Below are 15,731 nucleotides of genomic sequence, written 5' to 3'. Positions count from 1 at the left end.
TCTTAAATTTAATAATAGATAGAAAGTTCTTTCCAGTGTTGATCTACATAAATATGTCTACACATGCAAAACCAGGACTGTGAACCATAGTACTTTGTCTCCAAGTCCAGAGCTCTTTCCAATGATCAACCTCTTGTCCCCCATGGCTCTGGTACAGTTATTTTCAATTCTTTCTTCTCTGGAGGTAATGAAGATATTGCTCTAGCTTCCTCAGTGAAGATGCTTTTCTTTATGGTCAACTTTTTAAGCAATTAGCTAGCATGAGAATTCTGAATTTTGGAGGCTTCAGTTATGAAACAGTAAAGATAGCTTAGATGATATCAAGTGGCTTTAATTGAAACTATAATCACAGACTATCATTAAGATTTCCATCATTTAAGGAAAAAGAGCCACAAGGTTGCTATTCTACATTTGGAATTCATTATTGCATTAGTGTGACAAGATACTTAAATGGTGACTAAAACAAAAAGAGTAAGATGAGGAAGAGGGAATGCTGTCTTTCTGCCAGCCAGAGGTGGACAAAGACACGTCTCCATATCAGAGTTGGCCCCAGCAAGGATCAAGTCCAAATTACAAGACTTTTATTATGATGAATATAGTGGGGGTGGGAGTGGGAGGGTTGGAAAGTGAACACACTGGTTCATAAAATCTTAGAATGTCAAGAGACTGTAGTGACCACTAGGTCATTCCTCTCCCTCCCTAAGAACAACTGAGCTCTAGAGAAGAGTGGCTGGCCTAAGACCATAATACTTCTCTCTTCTAGGAAGAAAGGAGACAAGCCAGGAAATAAAAATTCTAGAACCTGGGCCACCCTTAAGTTTATCAATGAGACACTTCATGACTGAAATGTTAATGATACAGGGACTAAGGTTTCTATAATACTTTAAGATTTGCAAAGCACTTTATTCATTGTCACTCTGTGAAACAGGAAAAAAATCAAGAGAATTTTTGATACATAAAAGTAAAGTGACTTGCATAAGGTCACTGTATTCTGAGCAAATGTCAGAAATGATCTTTGAGTTCCTGGTCTCCTGATTCTTGTGAAGTCACATAACCCAACTTTCAGGACAGGAATTCTTAACCTTTTTCGAGTCATGGATCCCTTTATCAATAAGGTAAAGACCATGAACTGTTTCTCAGAATATTTTTTTTAACTACCCAAAGTAAAATTTACCGGGAAGAAATTATGTTGAAAGTTATTAGTGTATATCTATATCTACATCTACATAATCCACCTATATCTATTCTTATCTATATCACTATCTATATCTGTCATATATATATATATATATATATATAGTTCCTGGACCCAAGGTCATGAATGAAGCCAGAGGAAGAATAGCCACCACTAAATGCTTAACCCCTGGCACCCACAGGCAAAAAGACACATGACCCCTGGGAGTGGTAGTGTAGTCACCAACACGAACAGTTCCAAACTTCCTATTCTTTTTTCAAGCTAACCTTCACACACATCATCCTGTAGAGAAGTATCTGGCCATCCCCATCAGCTGCCAATACACTGTCATCCAGAGAGTATACAAGCCAACTGAGATGAAGCAGAAAGTTTCCCTAAGGAGAGACAGAAAGCCACATGTGCTAGGCAAATCAAGCATTCGACACTAGCTTGACCATCATCTTGTCTCAGACCTCGATAGAGGCATCCCAGGACTCTAAACCCAAGAGCCCTGGGAAAAGCAGTGTTTCTACCAAAGCATCTGCAGCCATCATCCTGGGAAATAACCCTTAAGAAGGAAGTCGGATAACTGTTCCTGCAGGGGCTACCACCATTTCTTTTGAAGATCCAGAAAGTACTTATGACCAAAGTCCTTGGCACTATCAAAGGTTCATGTGAAGGAACATGGAAGTAACATTAAAGAAGAGAGATTGTCATGTACTTTGACTCTTTACTTCAGAACCACAGGACACCTTTTCACCTGACCTGCATATGAAACCTTTCACATCTGTTGTCTTTCTCATTAGAATGTGAGTTCCCTGAAGGCAAGGATTATTTTACTTTTCTATCATAATTTAGCACAGTGTTTTGCACGCAGTAAGTGCTTAATAAATGCTTTACTCATTTATTGGCTAGTATTTACAAAGCACTTTAGGGTTTGAAAATGACTTTGCAGCCATTATCTCATTTGAGTCTTCCAATAATCTTATGAGAGGGGGTTAGGGACATCATAAATTATTATGTGCTTTCAGGGTAACCATATATATGAGTACTATATTTTGTAAGAGAAGAAAAAAAATAAGCATTATACCCTGTCCCATTTGTTCAAATCATACCTAGTTTCCAAAACTAAGTTTAAATGCTATTCCCTCCACAAAGGCTAATATCCAATGGAAAAGGAAATTTCCTTCCTTGGATCTGACATAAACATTTTCCATACTCCTCTTTTGACCTTATGTTTCATTGTGCACCATAAACTCTTTGTATAACACCATGTTTCCCCATATAGCCCATTAACTTAGTGAAGGCAGGGTCTGTATCACATACATTCTTCTCTCCACTATAGCACCAATAGCGGATAATGGAAAGAGGTGTTGAATTCAATAGAATGGAGTGGGTTCTCTGTTTTTAGACACTGACTTCTTAGAGAAAAGCTAAAATAAAATTCAGTCCCAAACCAAGTAGCTTGATTCATGGCATCCAGGATTAATTTTTTAGTTCAAATTCAATTAGAAAGCTCTGAAGCAGTCCCCTCAGTCCATTGCTCATTTAAGACTAGTAGCAAATGGAGGAAGGACAGAGTAATTTGCAGGTTAATAGCCTTGCTCCCTGACCTGAAGGTCAGAGCTGCTGTCTCAAGATGGAGGCATTTTGACATCTCAACAGGCAAAAGAAAACAACAAAAAATCATTGGCGTCCAGAGGTCATTAACAGCTCTCCAAGTTCACGATCTCTGCATCTAGGTTTCCTCCTCTCAGATTGCTCTCTTCCAGAAGTAAAAGTAACTTGGCTTTTTTCCAAAGGGCCAAGATTAAGGCACCATATTTCTCAATGAATAGTGTTTATCTGCCCCTGTACAGGCCACTCAATTCAAGGGAAAGAAGATAGGCCTTAGGTAAGGGGTGGGAGATGGGTTGCTACATTCCCTCTCTCCTTTTCACAGATACTGTTAAATTGTGGGAGAAACCACAACTTCAGCTTATCTGAAAGGAGAGACAAAAGGAAGAAGACGGAAACATTTCTGTACTTCAGTTTTACAAAAGTATACAGGTCCAGTCAGATGATTGGGACATGACTAATTATGCAAATTATGTGCTTGAGCTCCAACCCTGTTCTTTTGATCAATTTGCTGTCTGACTTTTGAAGACACTCATTTTGGTAACTGGAGCTCACTAACTTCCCTGAGATATCAGTGTTCTACAGGTCTGCAGACATGGTTTCTAGTCATATCATAATTTTGGACCATAGGTAACCAACTTCTTCCATGATTCATAAAAATCTCTTCTTATCTCTCTCTACTTGAACTCATTCAAGATGTTAACAGACAATGATATTAAGAGTTCACTGTTTGCAGAACCCTACACCAGATGTTGGCAGAAGGTAGAAAGTTCAGATAAAACATATGTTTTCTATGAGTTGTAAAAAGCATAAAGTCTAATGGGGAAGGCTTCCTTGCCCCACCTATTATCAGTGGGAGTCATGGACTGCTGGAGATTGCACCATGGAGAGCTCCCAGGCATTCAGCATCACCAATCCCTCCCAGAAGGAGTCAAGGAAAAAGGATCATTTTAAGTCTCTTTGTAACAGAATGGATTGGGACAGATTCTGGAACAATATAACAATGGGTTAATTTAATTGTGGAGACAGTTTCTAAGTGACCCTTGATGAGAACAGGACACAAATTAAACTGTGAGTGATTTGAAATCCCACTAGTTGACAGAGTGCCTGAAGAAGAAATTATCCCGTCACAGTTCTCTAATTGTTTCATCTCACCTGGGTTTGTCTTGCCTCCCCAAACAGATAACAACAGGCTCAAGCTAGTAGCTATGGCATTCATTCTTCATACCATCAGTATCTCACACTGTCTTGACCCAGTAAGTAATCAGAAAGGCTTGAGTCAGCCAGTTAGAATGTTGGGCAGAGAAGAGCAAATAAACTCATTCCAAAACTTAATAGTCTGGGGTCCTTAACAAAGGTATCAAGTAAGATTGAATGACAGTGAATTCCAAAACACAGGCCAGGATTTCGAAGGGCTTAAATTACTATGACAAGATCTATATACTCTAGGCCTCGTTACTTTATCACACTTTTGTCTGTAGAAATAGCTAACATTTATATAGCAATTTAAGGATTGCAAAGTGCTTTATAAATATTAACACAAAAGCCCTGCAGATAGGAACTATTATTATTTTCATTTTAAGGATGTGGAACATGAGGTTGAGAAATATTAAGGGACTTGCCAAGGGTCACACAGCCAGAAAGTCTAGGATTTGAACTCAGGTCTTGTTGACTTCAAGGTCAGTGCTATGATCAATTATGCCATCTAGCTGCCTCTATGACTTCACATGCCAATCAGTTACTACTTGTGTGGCCCTGAGCAAGTCACTTTAACCTCTGGTTGCCTCAGTTTTCTCCTCTATAAAATGGGGCTAATAATAGTGCCTACCTCACAAGGTTGTTGGGAGGACCAATGATATCATATTGTAAACTGCTTTGCACAGTATGTGGCATATAATAAGCAGCATACAAATGTTAGCTGATATTATTGTTACAAGGTTGTTAATGTGCTTTGGATAGTAGATACGGTTTTAATTCATAGGCATTTCATTTTTTAAAAATTAACTACATTATACTAGAAGAGGCATAGAAAATAGAGAGCCAGCCTCACCAAGGCAAAGAAACCCGGTACCAGGTTCAAATCTTGCCTCTGATACTTACTGACTCTGTGTCCCTGGGACACACACATGACTTCTCTGTGCTCCGGGAAATGTTCTAAAACTAAAAATTGAAGAGAAGGTGCCAACATGAGTTGATGGAGGGGATTTTCTCACCCAGAAATCCCATACACCAATGAAATCACAAGTTGCCTCCCAGTCCCATTACAAGATCATTAGATCATTTTCTTCTGGAATAGTATCATTCAGGTAAAGGAGTGTGCTGTCATGGAAATATCACTGAATTCAAAGTCAGGAGTTCCAGTTCAAATCCCAGTCTGCTTATTACCAATCATTGATTTCCTCTCCCTGGACTTCAGTTTCCTTTATGTGTAAAATGTATACATGGGATACAGAGGAGAAGGAAGCAAGAGACAACATATGCCTGGGGCTCTTTCCTACTCTTTGTCTTATGGGCCTATGAATGTATATGCTTTGAAACTCTGGTTCAGAATATGTTCAAATGAAGAGATGAAGGCATTTCTTTCCAATTCCAAGATTCCATGATTCTACAAATCAAGATGGGGCTACCAGGAGATATAAAATAATGAAAAGCTCTAAGTGACACAGGGGAGATTAAGGAACTCAATACTCATAGATTAAAGACCATTATTAAAAGAAGGACAAGGCATTATTTACAGTTGAGGTGAGTGGAATTAAAAGGAGGAATGGCATTGGCCTTATTAATTATTACTTGCAAGTACATCTCCTTACAGATATAGCCTAGTGATAATCGTAGATAGGATGGGAAAATATATCCTCAGACAAGAGCACCATTTGGTATAATATTAGAGACATAATAAATTACTGACTTTAGCCAATAATTAAATAACTAAAGTCAAGGCAGGCGATATTAATAGTGCCCATTTCTATTATGCTTCAAGATTTCCCAAGTGATTTCCTCACTAGTGTCTTGTGGGAAAGGTAATACCCATGTAATTACCCTCCTTCAGTAGAGGAAGTTTCAGAGCTGTTGTAGAAGAGAAATCAGATTCAGCTATGTGCTATACTAGATGTCTTTTCAAGGCTGAGACTATGCGTTTGTGATTCTGTGACTGTAATTTGCCTACAGTGAGAAGCTATAATAAAACAAAAACAAAATAGTCAAACTATGTTATTTGGTGAAGGGGCAAAGAATGCTATCTACCCAAGGAAAACCTAAGGCATCATTTGATTATAACTCAGTACAATTGTCCCCAGTATGGAACAGAAATTGGTCAGTGGAAGATTTATGTAATAGAAACTTTCTAACAATTAAAAAGGGGAAAGGACTTCCAGATGAAGTAGCAAGCTCCCGTCGCTGAAGGTCCTCAAGCAATAGTTAGGTGATCCAGGACATGGAGGAAAGATTTTTTTTTCAGTTTGAGGTGGGGTCATCCTCTGAGTCCCCCTTCTCCTTTTTTGCTTTTTGGAGGGCAATTGGGGTTAAGTGACTTGCCCAAGGTCACACAGCTAGTTTTGCGTTAAGTGTCTGAGGCCAGATTTGAACTCAGGTCCTCCTGACTCCAAGGCTGGGGCTCTATTCACTGTGTCACCTAGCTGTCCCCTCCCCCCACTGCCACCCCTTCTCCTTTTATTTGATGACTGGTAGGTTTTAAAGAGTTTGAAGAATGATGTCTGGTTTGAATGGAAAACCATGAACACATGAACAAGATAGGCCATTGGAGCTTTTGAAAAAATTTATCTGTTATTTTTGTACCTCATCCAAGCAGGCTATTTTTCAGAGGAAGACAAGTAGGTCTGCGATAGAAAAGTCTTTCAGATAACCAGAATAAGAAGGGTGGTAGGATATGATGGAACACATGTTACCTTTGTAGCCAGGTAACTTTGATACTAATTACCTTGACTCTGATAGCTACATTGATCAAATCATTTTTCATCTCTAGACTGAATTTCCCCATCTTTAAAATAGTGATAATAGGGAGCAGCTAGGGGGCACAGTGAGTAGAGCACCAGCCCTGGAGTCAGGAGGACTTGAGTTCAAATCTGACCTCAGACACTTAACATTTACTAGCCGTGTGACCTTGGACAAGTCACTTGACCCCAACTGCCCTCCAAAAAGCAAAAAAAAAAAAAGATAGTGATAATAATGAGGGTGATATTACTTCATAATGACCTAAGGCATCTTCTATCGTGAGACTTATGTTTGTCTACAAAAAGTAGTTGGTTTTAAAGATCTCTGCAAGTCCAGCCAATTTATGATTCTAGTGAGAAAGACATGATTCTGATTTCTTCTGGGTTGATTATACTAGGCTGTATACTCAGCGGGTAACTCAGAGGGTAAACTGTTTCATGGAGATTTGGAAACTGAAGGTAATTTTGGCTTTTTCATCTGGGAAAACATGAAGTTAAATAGCCAATTATTCCTTATGCCCATTAAGCCCTGAGAAATTGGAGAAACATGCCCATACTGGCACTGAGCCTCTGACTATCTTGTTTCCATTATGTGAGACCTAAAGTTTGACTATTTTGTTTCCATTAAGTGAGAGCACACACCCAAGTGTGACTTTGGGTATGTCATTCACCCTCATTCATCCTCAGTTTTCTCATCACTAAAATGGGAGGATTGCCTAGATTATCATTATTTTGGACCCTTCCAGCTAAAAAAATCCTATGAAGTTATAAGACAACATTAAACAGCTGGTTTAAGGCATTCCTGATACTAATGGGATCTCTTCTTAGACCTCTCAATGCATTCTACTTGGTAGAGGTCATTGCTAAAACTCCTCAGATATGATGGGGCTGGGTGGGTGGTGGTGACATTTAAGTTACAATACTTTTCACAGTCTCCAGATCCATACACCACGTGAAGCCCTCCCCCACCCCCTCTCAAATATTTCCTTTCACACATTGACTCAACAAAAATTGTTACTGTTCAGAGTCCAATGGGAAGAATGGTTATTGCTTGGCTAACTGGACAAAAGCCAATTTAGAAATTTCAAAATTTTGAAGGCTATATAGGGAAATTAAGGGCAACTACAGTTTCAGCACTATCATGTAATGAACTCAGAACAACCCAAGGACTTTGGAGAGGACTCATTCAGAGCCATAAAATGACTCCAATTACAAAACAAATGAAAAGCTATGAACTTAATGAGAGTAATTGGCTCAAAGATAGTTACAACTAAAAAGAGGCGTACACAGCATCTCATCCAGTGGTACTCATACTATGGGACCCAAAGCCCTGGAGATGGCAGAATTATCACAACAGGTGTAGAAATTCTCAAATAAGCAAATATCTTATGTAAATACTGGATAAATTGCTTCCTACTCAGATGCATCAGTATTTTTCAAATAAACATACTGTGATTAATTATTTTAATTATAAAAGTTTTATAATTATAAAATTATAACTTTATAAATTCATAAGTTATAAATTAGTTAAAATTATAAAAAATATTTCATTCTTGAAAAGTATATGTGCCATCATGTAGGAGTTCCATAAGGCTATATATGTATGTGTATATGTGTATATAAATACACACACATATAAAATATACGTATATATACCTATATACACATACATACATACACATACAAATCTATGTATATGTATGTATGTATGAGTGTGTGTGTTCTCATACTCATAATGGTTGGGAACCACCAAGGTAGCCCAATATCTTGCTGAGGTATGTAGGGTAGGTATTACAGCTATCAATTTCCAGGTGAGGGAACTGTGCCTTTGTGAAGTTGAATGACATAGTATTAGAGGGAAAGCCCTGGATGTAAAGCTGAAGCCTATGAGGTTGAGTCCAGGCTCTGATTCTCACTGTCTAGTTAACCTTGGCAATCCAGTTCATTTCTTCACACCTCAGTTTCTTTGCCAGTAGAATATACAGGATGGAGCCAATGATCCCCAAACTCCAAATCTATGATACTATGACTTGAGCACCCAGTGAATTATTTGCAGCCTTACAGCTTGAATTCAAGTGTCTAGACTCCCAGTTTAGCAATCTTTCTACTATATCACTCTAGCCTTCAGGACTCATAAAATCTAAGCATTACACAAGGACCTTAGAATAATAATACATTACATTTCTACAAGTATCTAGCCAACAAACAGTTACAAAAAGCTTCTTATGTACCAGGCATTATACTTGGCTGGGAGATTTTGTTTAAAAAGTCCCTGTATTCAAGGAGCTTGTATTCTATAGGGGAAAAACATTAGGAATAGTATAAATAAGGCCGCAGGGCTAGGGGATAGGAGCCAGCCATAGAATCAAAAAGACCTGGCTTCAAGACCTGTCTGTAATACGTCCTAGCTATAACTCTGGGCAGGTTTCTTAATCTCTTATTTGCAGCCAAGAGTCTAAGTCACAGAGGACATGGTGATCCGTATTGGTAGAGGACACTTCCATACTGCAAGTTTAGCTCACAAGGGAAATCACAGGTCTGATTTTTTTAAAGCAGTAATTGCAAAAAATATGCAAGGTAAATTGGAGGTAAGTGGAGGAACACCGGTAGAGAGAGTGAAGATTGGGGAGATGTTTTGAGCTGAGCTTTGGAGAAGATTTGCTTCCCTCACTACAATCTTATGAGGTAGATGCTTATTTGTTGTTTTTTTAAAAGTTCATAATTTTTATCTGTTGTTTACAATCAAGCAGCATTTTTTAATAAATCTGCCCCCCAACTACTACCCCCTGCCCCTGTCTCTACAGAGCATATTAAAATCAAAATTCCAAACAAAACAAAACAAATAAATAAAGCTCTCAATACACAGCTACATAGTCCAGCAAAACAAATTTCCACACTGGCCATTTCTGAAACTCTATGTCTCTTTGTTTTAAGTTCTTCACCTTCCTGTCATGAAGTGAGGGTATGTTTCATCTTCATTCTTTTTACTCATGGTTTTTCAATGGTTGATTTGAGTTCTAAACTCTTTAAAAGTTGTTCTTCAATTGAGATAGAAGGTAGAAAGCTCAGAGAGTAACCCCATACCCTTGGAAACAAGGTCTCACAGAAATACTTAGGGACTGTACCTGGTGAGATGTATGATCATTGCTGCAAAGGTCACCATGAGGGATAGAAACAGAAGGGTAAAAGTTCTTCTGAGTGAGTGTTATAGTTTAGGGAGGAGAGATGAAGAAAATCACTTGATCCCATCCTATATTTAACTCATTGTTTGCCCTTCACTTTTGAAGAGGACCAATGACATCAAAGAGTGATGTCTTAACACATGTGTGAACTGGATTTAAGTGTACAAGGTCATCAGCCTCACTCTCTCTTTTGTCAAAGTCTGATGGTAAGACAAAAGTCAAGATGATTGGTGATGGCTTGAGATGCAGTGGATGATCTTGGTGTCTTCAATGTCTAACCAAGTTCTAAGCACTCCACAGAGCCTACTTTAGCTGCCTTCATGGCCACTGGAATAAATTGTTATCATCCAACCATTCTACTGCAGGGAAGTTTTCACCTGCTTGGGGTAGATACCCCTCTGACTCATGGATGGGTTTGAGGCCCACAAGTTACCCTCAACCTAGTTAGCCTGTCTACTGAGATGGTTTACTGGGGTGTGGCCATCATGCCTGCTACTGCTTCTTGGAGTCACAGATGAGAGTTGAGTGCCACGTAAACACTAAAGGTGGATGAGAAGCCCTGAAAATGGTCTATGTAGCCTTCACACCAGAAGTGCTATTCATCCTTAAACACCCCATACTCTTGCTAACTCTATGGTAAGCTCAGTTGGTTCCACAAATGCTATCCATCATTCTTTCTATTGCTATATCTTAGGGCTAAAGCCCTAGTCACCTCCCTCTAGTGATAGTTCTGCCCATAGACTTGGCTTTAGATCGTCATGGCCCATCAGAAGCCCAGTTGTTAGCTCAGATCATGTATATCCCACATCTTCCCATGCTTCTATAAGCCTATAAATGGAGAAGCCTATGCCACCTTGGGTAATGTAGGGGAATCTCATTTCACTCCAGTATGGCAAGCATCAGTATGCATGGAGTGTTGGCTTTCTACTGAAAAATTAATTAGAGCCATTTGTATGCACCCCTCCACTTTGTATAGCAGTGAGCAAGGACCGAAGAGCCATGTTCCAAACTCTAAACACCACTCCAACTTTTCTCCTTGCTAGTTCAAAATTCAATATGCACAAATCACTGCTGGGTTTGTAAACTGTCCCTCCCCCCTCCTCCTTATTCTTGAAGCTCAAAAACAAATAGTTTTTATCACAATTCTAGCATCTATTTAATGGATACATATAGAAAGGAAAGCTTTTTGAATGGCAATGCTTATTTCCAGGGAAAGTCAAGCCAGATTAGATGGGTGGGGAAGCACCCATGCTGAGAAAGTAATACACTAATAGCTCACGTTTATCAAAAGCTTTCAGGTTTATGAAGTACTTGTATCTCCACAATCCTACCAAGGAAGGAAAGCAGGGATTAGGGGCTTCATCTTCTAGGCAAGGAAACAGAAACTCAGAAAAGTCATGGTTCATACACCATAGATTTAGAGCTGGAAAAAGGCCATAGAGAACAATCAGTTTAAAACTCTCCTTTCATAGATAAGAAAACAGAGATTCTAAGAGATTAAGAGGATTTGTCCAAGGTCACATGAATAGTATCAGACAGGACTTGAGTCCAGGTTCTATCACCTTCTAACCAGTAATTTTCTACACTACCATACTAACAAAACTTATAAAGGGTCATTTATCTGGTGCTGGAGCAGATATTAAACACAGGTCATACAATAACAATAATAACAACATTATACCGTGTTTCCCCGATAATAAGACACTGTCTTATTAAATTTTTTGGCCAGAAAAACGCCAGAGGGCTTATTTTCAGGGGAGGGCTTATTTTAATGAACATTGACAGCAATTTTAATAAACAGGTAAATGTGAGCAAAAAAATGTACGTTTATTCAATAAGCAAATCACTGGGGAAGAACAGGATGACGCGCTCACTGCTGCAGCTCTGATTGGATGCAGCTCGGAGCGCAGCGTGTGTTTCACGGGGGGGAACACGGTGCATACAGAGGGTACCATAATGTAGCGTGTAGCGCAGGGGATCACCTTCACTACAGTAGCAATCTCAATAGGGCTTATTTTCGGGGGAGGGCTTATTTTAGAGGAATCTTACACAGTAAGGGGAGGGCTTATTTTCGGGATAGGTCTTATTATCGGGGAAACATGGTATAGCACTTTAAGGTTTGTCAAGATTATATATCTATACATCTATCTTTCTATCTATTAATCATCTCTCTCTCTATCTATAACTCTACCTACTTAACTATCTTCCTATCTAATCTCATTCAAGTACTCATAGTACTGAAGGTAGGTATTATTTGACAAGTGAGAAAACTGAGTCTAAGCAAATGATTTGCCCAGAGTCACACAGTTAGTAAATGTCTGAGAAAGAATTTAAACTCAGGGCTTTCTGACCCCAGGTAAGACACTCCATCCGTTATGCTAAACAGCAGCATATCCCGTGACTTAGAGCTATATGAGAACTTTGATATTAAGGAATGACAGATCTATAGCTAGAATGGACCTCAGAGATCTTCTTCTGCCCTCTTATTTTACACATGAAGAAACTGAGGCAGACACCCAGAGTGGTTTTTCCAGCGGCACACAGGTAGTGAGTAGTAGGCTAAGGAGTTGAACGCAAGTCCTTTAACTCTAGAGCCAAGGTACCCTGAAATCAAGCTGCCTTTCAGTATTTTATTGATCACTAGTTTTCTCTTGGGGAAATGTCTCATAGCAATGAAATTTACCATCTAACTTGATACTAGCAGATATGCCTGAGCATCATAAAACCCAACACCATCTAGGGTAAAAAACAGTAGACATGAAGATGGTCTCTGTCCAACCTCCCTATTTTAGGATTTAGTTGGGAAAAGGACCTCAGACAAAATCCAGTTGCATCCTGGGGGCAGCTCACACCAGCTGGTGAGAGCCATTTGTTACATTTTCACTGTAAACATTTAAACCTCCAATATCAGCAAATACTACAATCAGGGCTCTTTTTTAATTGTCAAGACTTAAGATGGTGGTGGAGAAAATATTTATAATCCAGATTAAATTTAAAATATTCCCCTGCATACATTTTTTTCCAGAGAGCAATTGTTAAAGTAGTTAAGTTAAATATTTACCAGCCCATCATCCCTCATTTCTGAGCAGTAACCTGAGACCCCAAGAGATAACATGACTTGTGTGAATAGCAAATTGTACCTAATAGATTTGCAGTTTCATGTGCAATGATCTTTTTTATTCTACTGTATTACAGGAATGCTCATTTTATTCCACAAATTAAAAATAAAATATTTTGAAATGAAAGGTGTTATAGATATTTTATAGAACAGAAATTCCAAGTTTGTTGAGATCACAATTTCCAAACCCAATCCTTTCCCCTCTAGGCTATAGCTACCTCATATACCTCTTCTAAAATCATTCCTTATTTCATGTAGCCAGAAGTAACTTCTCTTTTCTCAGATCACTCATTGTTCAGACTTGCCTTTTGAACTTCTTACATTCTGTTTGGGATTTTAGTCATATGTGCATATGTCTTAGCTCCCTTACAAAATTATATATTCTCTGAAGGTAGGGAGCAGCTCTTATCTATTTTTCTATGCACTGGACAACACAGTGGAAAATTCATAAATGTTTGCTGAATAAACAAGCAGAGTCTCAACCTTCCCCATGATACCTATTGTGAGCATCCCAGCCTAGAATGTTCTCTCCCACCTATAAATTCTTGTCAATGCACCTGATGGTCTTTGCAGACATAAAGGTTCTGCCCTATCACCTCTGCCTCTCAGTTTTTCTGGTTTCTTTTCAAGACTCAGTCAGAGCCTGACACAGACCAAGTACTTATTTAATTCTTTTTGACTAATTAATGTGTATTTATTATCTATAATCAGGGGTTGATGTTGCTCTCAGGCCATATCCTGCTGGTTTTATTTGTATTTGCCGCTAGCAAAGAATGTAAGAATGTAAAAAACATTTATCATTTAGAAATATACAAACCATTCTTAGATTTCAGGTGATTTGACCCTCAGGAAGAAGGAGAAATGGAAAGCATTTCAGGGGTAAAAAAGGTTTAGATTAGCAACTTACACAAAAAATGTCAAACTAGGCCCAAGTCAGAATAAAATATAATTGAGAAAGGTTTAATTAAATATATATATATATATATATATATATATATATATATATATATATACACACAGCATGGATAATGTTAATTTGTGGTTTTCTAAGTCAATATTCAGGCTTCAGGGAATCTTTTCTATTTGAGTTTGACACTGTCTTATATCACACACTACAATCAATTACAACTGAAGAAATTATTTAAATATTTTAAAAATTAATCTATAAAATAGAACTAGAAGAGAATATAATATTACGTTTCTTACAACCAGTCATAACTAAGCACGAGATTGAAGATTATAAAAGATTATTATAAATAATCTTGATATAAAATTTTAAAAATTTTAGTACAACTAAAATAAAAGTAGTCAAAATTAGAAGAAAACGTATGAATGAAGGCAGGATTTGCATCAAATATGTCTGAGAAAAGGCTGATATCCAAATTCTATAGGGCACTGGCACAAATCTGCAAAACTAAGATTTTCTCCAATTGTGTTTGTTTGTTTTAGAACAGGACCAAGAGAAAATGATGACATGACTTTCAGTTGACCTTGATTTGAGTGAGGGAGGGCTGAGCAAGGTCGTCAGCCTCACTATCTCCCCCAGAGCCATCTGGGTCCAGTGACCAGATATTCATCAGGATGACTGGAGCTGGCCCAGGATGCAATGGGAATCCCAGGCCCTTTTAGGTTAGGGCCTTTTCAGGTTCTCACTTTGAATAAGGTAAAGCCCCTTCAGTGAATAGGCCTCTTTAAGAAGTGAGTCAAGGGATGACCCCTTTAATTAAAACAAATCAAACTGGGAGGGAAAGACCCTCAGAGTTGCTGGTTAAAAGAGAAACAGTTACTACTGACATTCACTCTGAGCCAGGAGGACCCAAAATATGGCCATTAAGTGGTGCTTGGGCAGGGACCTATTGTGGTCCAATTTATTATTGAGCTCTAGAAAGAAATGGGTTTAAGGTTTGGTCTTTGAGAAAGGAGAAAGAAAAGGGAATGAAGGGAGCAAGGAAGGAAGGAAGGGAGGGAGGGAGAAAGGAAGGAAGTGTTGGGAGCCAAAGAGGCCCATAGCCAGGACTTCAGATAATTACCTTGATATCAGTGAACCAGAATATCAAAGACCTCTTTGAGATGCGATTTTTTCCTCAAGTTAGTTCCTGAGTTCTTTTGATGTGGGTTACACTTATAAGGATGTAGTTTGAGTTCCTAGACCAACAGGCTATACCCCAAGACTTTAGTTATTCAGAGCCAAAATATTTGATTCAGCACTCAGGTATCTTTGGGTGGTCAGCTCTAAACGTGATGTCTTTTGAGCATTGCAGCTTTGGCTTTGAGGTCTGCTCTCAATTGTATCCATTTATGACTGAGGCTGCATTAGCAGGTACCTGAGGCCTAAATCAAAGGTCTTACCCTAAGACTTTAGTCACCCAGAAAACAAATCCCTATCAAATTATCTAAATTGTGTTACCTCCAGGATATAACAGGCTAAAATAATGATTAGAAAACTTGAGTATCCTTCCTTTGTCTCGTTCTATGAAAACCTTGTTCTGAGAATCAATAAATGGAGTTCACCATTCTTCCTTGAACTACCTACATGGCCTGGTCATTTCTTATTCATGTCTCCAAATCATGCTAAGTGCTGGACACTGAGCAGCCCACGGGAAAGAAAGAAAGAAGGAAGGATGGAAGGAAGGAAGGAAGGAAGGAAGGAAGGAAGGAAGGAAGGAAGGAAGGAAGGAAGGAAGGAAGGA

General features: G+C 38.6%; 1 protein-coding gene across 3 annotated transcripts in view; it reads right to left on the bottom strand.

Moving 5' to 3' along the window:
- The window catches only part of SORCS2 (sortilin related VPS10 domain containing receptor 2), a 1,276,597-nt gene that overhangs the window by 617,479 nt on the left and 643,387 nt on the right, over positions 1-15,731 (bottom strand). The window lies entirely within an intron of this gene.

The sequence above is a fragment of the Petaurus breviceps genome, unplaced genomic scaffold, assembly GCF_028583685.1.
Source record: "Petaurus breviceps papuanus isolate PSGF00001 unplaced genomic scaffold, PetGlider_PUasm1.0 140, whole genome shotgun sequence".
NCBI classification, from domain to species: domain Eukaryota; kingdom Metazoa; phylum Chordata; class Mammalia; order Diprotodontia; family Petauridae; genus Petaurus; species Petaurus breviceps.
Note: the sequence above shows the minus strand (reverse complement) of the source record. Positions and strands in the feature narration are given on the sequence as shown.